Genomic DNA, 8,166 nt, shown 5'->3' with positions numbered 1-8,166 from the left:
GTGGATGTGTCTTTTGGGAACCAACAATGGTTCCCCTATGAGATCGCTCTGAGGAACATCTCTGGCAGATTCATTTTTAAAGAGTAGTGAGATGAGACGTAACAGGAGTGTCTTGTATGGGATGAGCCCATTCAGAAAATGGGTAGAATAAACAGCAAGTTTGTTCAGTTGCCGAAACTTCTGCTGACATCTCCAAAGGGGCTGAACATTTGCGGCTTCTCAAGATTGTTTGAATAATCACACACTTTCATTGCCAGGTCAGCCAGCAGGTATATAAAGATTTTTCAGACAGGTCACCCTTATGTTTTAAAAGGTTGAAAGGCCCCAGCGAGATTTGAACTCGCGACCCCTGGTTTACAAGACCAGTGCTCTAACCCCTGAGCTATGGAGCCATTCACACCAGCCACTTGTCCTGCCACCGCCTTCCTGCTTTCCTGTCTTCGGTGAGTCACTCCACAGTAAGGGCGTTGGCTGTAATTGTCATTCAAATGAGTTACCTCTGTAGTATCAAATGTGTGTGACAAGGACACCTGTGGAGATATTCAAATTATACTTATATAGCGCCCATCTTAATAAGCTAACTCATAATGTCACTCAAACTGGTCATACACATTTGAACAAAGTTGGCATAATGTGTGACTGATTTAAAGAATTGCGTTTTTTAATACAACATACACATAACAAAAAAAAAACAAAAAAAAAACAGGCATCTTGCATTTTGTGAAGAAAAATAACAAAAAGACAGTGGATATGCAGTGGTTCTCAAAGTGTGGTCCAGGTGCCACCGGTGGTCCCCATGTTTGGGTCAAGTGGTCTGCAAGCTGATCAAGTCAAAGTGATTTTTTTAAAAATAATTTTATTGTAATCATTCCATACAAATCAATCAATTTTGTACAAAAAATAGGATTGAGATTGAAAAACAAGTCGACCCCCACCCCTGAGAGAGAGCGTGGGCAACGGGGTAAAACTTAAGGCTTGTAAACATACATAAATTGATGAGTTTAATAGACCAATAGAGATGAATGGAGAAGAAAAGGAAATGAGGAGATAATTGCTTCCTCGGTGCTTTAAGAGCTTATTCTAAAATATTACTGATTTGATCCTGCCAGGTTTTGAAACAATTCAGTACAGATCCTCTAAGTGAATATTTGATTTTTTCCAATTTCAAATAGTATAACACATCTGTTTCCCACTGACTTAAAAGAGGAGAGTTAGGATTCTTCCAGTTTAGCAAAATAAGTCTGCGTGCCAAAAGTGTAGTGAAGGCAATGACAGTTTGTTTGTCCTTCTCCACTTTAAGCCCCCTCAGTGAGCCCACCACACACAGCTGTTAATGGGTTAGGAGGGATTGGGACACCAAGGCTGTCTGAAGGGCATTTAAAAATGTTGGTCCAGAATGATGTTAATTTGGTGCAGGCCCAAAACATGTGACCTGTGAGGCTGGGACTTGACTGCAGCGTTCGCAGGTTGGATTTTGCCCTGGAAACATTTTGGAGAGTTTTAGGTGAGACAGATGTGCTCGATATAGAATTTTCAGTTGAACATTTGTATGCTTTGTGCATATGGAGCTCGAGTGAATTCTCTGCATTGCAATTTTCCTCTCCTTTTTCTGATATATTGATTAAGAGATCTTTTTCCCATTGTCCTCTTGAAAGGGAGGGACTGTAAAATAATTTTATTTATTGCAGAGATGGTGTCTAAGTCCTTGAAATTGAGCAATATGTTTTCCAGCAAGGACGAGGGTGCAAGATGAGGAAAATCAGTCAGGTTCTGTTTAACAAAGTTCCTAATTTATTTAAAGATAGTGAAAGAAATGTGTAGCTGGAAAGTTAAATTTAGAATGTAATTGTTCATAGGATGCAAAGACGTTGTCTATATAAAGATCTCAAAGTGATTTTTAAATCGCTCAGAGACTCAGAGTCTGTTATGTCCTTACTTAAGTATTTATTTGTAACAATCGAGGCCAGTGCTACTAAAACTGAGAAGGGGCTCTAAAAGTGCAGGCAACAGACCCCACTGCTCCAACTCCACATCTTGCAGCCCCTCTCACTCTCTCTGACATGCAACACCAATTCTTCACCCTCAGAATCTCTCCAGTCCAGGTGACCTTGACCACTGAGGAGTCCTTTCTTCTAAAGTCGCTTGGTGGTCACCCTGGAGGGTCCACGTCTGGTCATGGCAGTCCTAACACCATGGCTCCTGTATTAGCGCTGACAGGGGGTCATTAAGGATTGCTGGCTGAAATCTGGGCACATATTCAGCAACAATATATTTGAATCTTAGTCGTTTCGTTTTCACATAAATGACTTTCAAATATAAATGTGAGGAATGAAACACAAAATTATGTTAACAGGTGACTGTCAGACTCAAGTGGTCGTCTGCTGGGTTTGATTTTATCAAAGTGGTCCTCTGACTTGAAACATTTCAAGTTATCTAAACCAGTGGAACTTAAAGTGTTTTTGGACAAATATTTTGTTCTGGTGACCAGGAATATAAAAGCATTTAATGAGGAATTAGCTTAGCTGTCATTTTTGTTGCACCTTAATGTCTGTGTTGATTAAACTTTAGTAACAATACTATTACAACCACTACTAACAATAATAATACATTTAATTTATTTAGAGCCTTTCTCATGCACAAAGCACTTCACAGATATTTAAATGAATACTATAAGCACAGACGGATCACCCACATTAAACAGGATATAAACTAATAGCAAATATTATACACCAAACAATAGATCAGGGGTCCTCAGTCACAGTCCTGGAGGGCCACAGTGGCTGCAGGTTTTCATTCTAACTCTTCTCCTAATCAGCGATCAGTTTTCACTGCTAATTAACTCCTTTTCCCTTCATTTTAATAGCCCTGTTTTTAAGGATTCAGTCCTCTGAATTAATTTGTTTCTTCATTAAATTGCAGCACAAACAGAAATGAGATGTGAAACGAGCCAACAGGTGACCAGCTAAATTGTAACGTCAAACGCCAACCAAATTCACTCCAACCAGATTCTTAATGAGATGTCGTTTCCTGCTGTTAATTAAAGCCGCTATTGAATATCATGACTTGTTGCTGCTCTCATTCTGCCACAACAGACTGTTGATTTTCTGTTTTTCTAAGAACACCATCAAATGGTTTGGTGACCTGAGCAGACCAACATAACCGAGACCTTCACCTTGCTTTATTTTCAGGTTAGCTGGTCACGTGGTGGCTGTCATTATTGTTTGGCTGCTCATTAAGGAACAAGAAACACCTAAGGGTCCAGAGTCCCATCAATTAAAACTGAGGTAGAACAAGTTAATCAGCAGCAAAAACGGATCACTAATTAAGAAGATGGTTAGAATGAAAACCTGCAGCCATTGCGGCCCACCAGGACTGGAGTCATGCACCCCTGCTTTATGTGGATGTGTCTTTTGGGAACCAACAATGGTTCCCCTATGAGATCGCTCTGAGGAACATCTCTGGCAGATTCATTTTTAAAGAGTAGTGAGATGAGACGTAACAGGAGTGTCTTGTATGGGATGAGCCCATTCAGAAAATGGGTAGAATAAACAGCAAGTTTGTTCAGTTGCCGAAACTTCTGCTGACATCTCCAAAGGGGCTGAACATTTGCGGCTTCTCAAGATTGTTTGAATAATCACAACACACTTTCATTGCCAAGTCAGCCAGCAGGTATGTAAAGATTTTTCAGACAGGTCACCCTTATGTTTTAAAAGGTTGAAAGGCCCCAGCGAGATTTGAACTCGCGACCCCTGGTTTACAAGACCAGTGCTCTAACCCCTGAGCTATGGAGCCATTCACACCAGCCACTTGTCCTGCCACCGCCTTCCTGCTTTCCTGTCTTCGGTGAGTCACTCCACAGTAAGGGCGTTGGCTGTAATTGTCATTCAAATGAGTTACCTCTGTAGTATCAAATGTGTGTGACAAGGACACCTGTGGAGGTATTCAAATTATACTTATATAGCGCCCATCTTAATAAGCTAACTCATAATGTCACTCAAACTGGTCATACACATTTGAACAAAGTTGGCATAATGTGTGACTGATTTAAAGAATTGCGTTTTTTAATACAACATACACATAAAAAAAAAAACAAAACAAAAAAACAGGCATCTTGCATTTTGTGGAGAAAAATAACAAAAAAGACAGTGGATATGCAGTGGTTCTCAAAGTGTGGTCCTGGTGCCACCAGTGGTCCCCATGTTTGGGTCAAGTGGTCTGCAAGCTGATCAAGTCAAACTGATTTTTTTAAAATAATTTTATTGTAATCATTCCATACAAATCAATCAATTTTGTACAAAAAATAGGATTGAGATTGAAAAACAAGTCGACCCCCACCCCTGAGAGAGAGCGTGGGCAACGGGGTAAAACTTAAGGCTTGTAAACATACATAAATTGATGAGTTTAATAGACCAATAGAGATGAATGGAGAAGAAAAGGAAATGAGGAGATGATTGCTTCCTCGGTGCTTTAAGAGCTTATTCTAAAATATTACTGATTTGATCCTGCCAGGTTTTGAAACAATTCAGTACAGATCCTCTAAGTGAATATTTGATTTTTTCCAATTTCAAATAGTATAACACATTGGTTCCCACTGACTTAAAAGAGGAGAGTTAGGATTCCTCCAGTTTAGCAAAATAAGTCTGCGTGCCAAAAGTGTAGTGAAGGCAATGACAGTTTGCTTGTCCTTCTCCACTTTAAGACCCCTCAGTGAGCCCACCACACACAGCTGTTAATGGGTTAGGAGGGATTGTGACACCAAGGCTGTCTGAAAGGCACTTAAAAATTTTGGTCCAGAATAATGTTAATTTGGTGCAGGCCCAAAACATGTGACCTGTGAGGCTGGGACTTGACTGCAGTGTTCGCAGGTTGGATTTTGCCCTGGAAACATTTTGGAGAGTTTTAGGTGAGACAGATGAGCTCGATATATAATTTTGAGTTGAATAATTGTATGCTTTGTGCATATGGAGCTCGAGTGAAGTCTCTGCATTGCTACCTTCCTCTCCTTTTCTGATAAATTAATTAAGAGATCTTTTTCCCAGTGTCCTCTTGGATCTTTGAAAGGGAGGGGCTGTAAAATAATTTTATTTATTGCAGAGATGGAGTCTAAGTCCTTGAAATTGAGCAATATGTTTTCCAGCAAGGACGAGGGTGCAAGTTGAGGAAAATCGGTCAGGTTCTGTTTAACAAAGTTCCTAATTTATTTGAAGATAGTGAAAGAAATGTGTAGCTGGAAAGTTAAATTTGGAATGTAATTGTTCATAGGATGCAAAGACGTCGTCTATGTAAAGATCTCAAAGTGATTTAAGATTTTGAACACTTATTGCTTATTTCAGTCTTAAACAGCTGTATTCTCAGTTTTTATTGGCTAATTAGCAATAACATGCAAATGACAAAGTGACCCCCATTTCTCCATTTAGCTTGTTACCATTTACACCAGTGTGTATTTATCACACACTAATGCATTTAATTAAATACTTTCCAGGAATGTGAAGAGAAAAAAAGTGAAGGACTGAGAATTACTCAGCCATTTTAGCCTTCAGATCATTTGGATGATATCCTTAGAAAGGGGAAGAAAATCAAGGATATGAGAATGACCTGACATAGCGAAATGAAAGCATTAAGATGCCACGAAAATAAATTATTGACAAGAATTGCTTTCTAATTAAGCATCTGGGTTAGAACAAAAACTTGCAGCCACTGCAGCCTTCCAGGACTGGGATTGCGGACCCCTGCAATAGATAAGCACATGAAAATCAAAATACAACAGGAAAATGAATCGAAGAAAGCCAACACCACAACTGTGCATTGAACAATAGGATAAGACCGGAATGTGTTATCCGCTAGAGCCACACTTTATGAGTGAAAGGTCAAAGTTGTTCTTCAGAGCGATGCCATTTGAAGATCATTTTGGTTCTCAAAAGACTCCAGAAAGAGCCTTTATTTGTTTAGATCTGTAACAGGCCCCTTAATGGTAACAGATTTATGAAATACCAGGGTTCCTCCTTTTTAAAGGACTGTTGCTACAAGGCAGTAGCAGGGTAAGTTGGAGTTTTATTGATCTGTTAGACAGCCTACTACACTTTAGAGAGGTCTGCTTTGTCCATGTCAGAGAGCTTTTCCAAGCCCAAAGAGCCAATTTCATATTTGCAAAGAAAACGTCCCTGAATAAAACGATTCTTTGTTAAGCAATAGGAGAACCATAACGGCAATTACAAAGCCAATTCTTTTTAAGGGCGCTCAATGACCATTCAGTAGTTTTTCAAATCAGATCGATTCCAACCAGACCGCCGCCCACCAGCGCTACACGGAACGCAAAGTCGACACCTCATATGCACTCATCGCATTTTTTAGTTTTCGTGTATTGTTGCTTCACTATTCATAAGCTCAATGGTAAACACAGTAGGGTTTTGTGCAGCCCCTGATCCGTCTCCCGAGCTCATTCCACAATAGCGCAGATCTGGCACGCTGTCACTCTTGTCACACGTAAACCGTACGTACTGCAGAGACGACAGCGCTGATGAGCTTCCCAGCTCGGGTCGCTGGCCCATGAAAACATAAATGACCAACGCAGCCCTCAGTTTTCACTCTGGAAAGGCAAAACAAAAGTAATAATTATAAAAAAAAAAAGTCATTGAAATTGTTAAGAATATTTCATGTGAGTTTTATATATATTTCTGGGCAGTTATTTCAGAAATTATAACTTTTTTTATCACGTAACTTTTTCAAAAAACATTTGTAGCTGACAATATATTTTTTTATATAATTTTCACACTGCATATACATGTCAATCTTTTAATGATATATTTCTATTATTGAAATCCATGCGCAACATTTATTTTATTCGATTGTAAAATAATACAGATAGAGCTGAACACGGTGATATATCATAGCAGCAGTCATTTCCCGTGTTCTCTATCGGATAGGACATGATGGGGTTAGGGAGGAGAGGCCAACTAGCTAAGAAACCCGTGCCAAAAAACCTCATCAGACCAAGCTTGGTGGCAACCGCACCGCTTGATATTCAGTCTTAAAAGTTACGGACCTTTATTGGCATTTTATGCTTCTTTACAGGGTTGTGCGGTTCCTCGTAGAACCATTGATTGACAAGACACCATGTCATTCTGGGAGAGGTTCCTTGTGCTTTGAAAAACTTGCTAAAATGTGGAAAAAAACTGAAATTGGTATGGTATGCTATTTGCAGGATACCAACAGATTAAGAAAACCTGATGTTATGCAGTCAGGGTCCTTTTAAAATCGTGATTCATTGATATTTTACAAATCTACTACATTCTATTCATGATTATTTACTATAAGGAGCCTGTAAATAAATAAAGGTTCTTTCGGGAACCTTCACGTGGATGGGTCTTTTAGCAAACAAAAATGTTTTCCTCTGTGGCATCGCTCTGAAGTGCAACTCTGGCACCTTTATTGAGTGTTAAGCGCCTGTTTGTTGTATTTGTAGGCTACCTACGGTATCCGGGTTTGTCTGAGGCCGGGACTGCTATTAGGATGAGGAAGTTGATGAACGAGCCGAGGTGACACCTGCCGCACTCGGGTACCAAGCCGAGTGGTTCGCCGTGTGGCGGGTGTGGCAACGCGCTATCAACGCATGCTCCCAACAACCAGACCAAGAAGTGGGAGAAGGGTCTAGCTGCTGCTTGCAGTGCCTATGACTTAGATCAGGTAAAGTCCACAACGTCAGTCACAAAACGCCCTTTGACTCAGATAACCCTCCTACAACCCTAATCTTAACCAATAACCATAGTGTAATGGGACCTTAATGTTAATCATACTGTAATGTGACTGACGTTGGGGGCGTTTCGTGATATTGGGACATTACATGACTGACCTCGGTACTGCGGTCTGCAATTACACTCTGTTGAGAGGTGGGGGTATCATTTAAAGTTATTTCTAGTTTTTCAGGTAACAAAGATCCGGATTGTAAACAAATTGTGAAAAATGTATTTGGTAAGTTGAAAGAACTGAGTTGTAACAGCAGCCTAAAAAAATCGCTGATTGGATTCGCATTGGGAATGTTTCCCTGAAACCTCGGATTTGGTAAGAGCAGGTGAAAGAATCCATCAGGATATCAAGGACACGGGAAAAGGGGAACCAGAGACGCTGGGATGTCAGCATGATGGCAGACAACTGCTGGAAGATTCATAG

The 8,166-nt window shown here is 40.1% G+C and overlaps 2 non-coding genes across 2 annotated transcripts; both read right to left on the bottom strand.

The window, feature by feature from the left end:
* Positions 1–319: 319 nt before the first annotated feature.
* On the bottom strand, positions 320–392 carry trnat-ugu. The gene has a single exon. It is a non-coding gene; the product is annotated as a tRNA-Thr (tRNA).
* Positions 393–3,719: 3,327 nt separating this feature from the next.
* trnat-ugu lies at positions 3,720–3,792 on the bottom strand. The gene has a single exon. It is a non-coding gene; the product is annotated as a tRNA-Thr (tRNA).
* Positions 3,793–8,166: the final 4,374 nt, after the last annotated feature.

This window comes from Polypterus senegalus, chromosome 15 (genome assembly GCF_016835505.1).
Source record: "Polypterus senegalus isolate Bchr_013 chromosome 15, ASM1683550v1, whole genome shotgun sequence".
Taxonomy (NCBI): domain Eukaryota; kingdom Metazoa; phylum Chordata; class Cladistia; order Polypteriformes; family Polypteridae; genus Polypterus; species Polypterus senegalus.
This window is presented reverse-complemented; position numbering and strand designations above follow the sequence as displayed.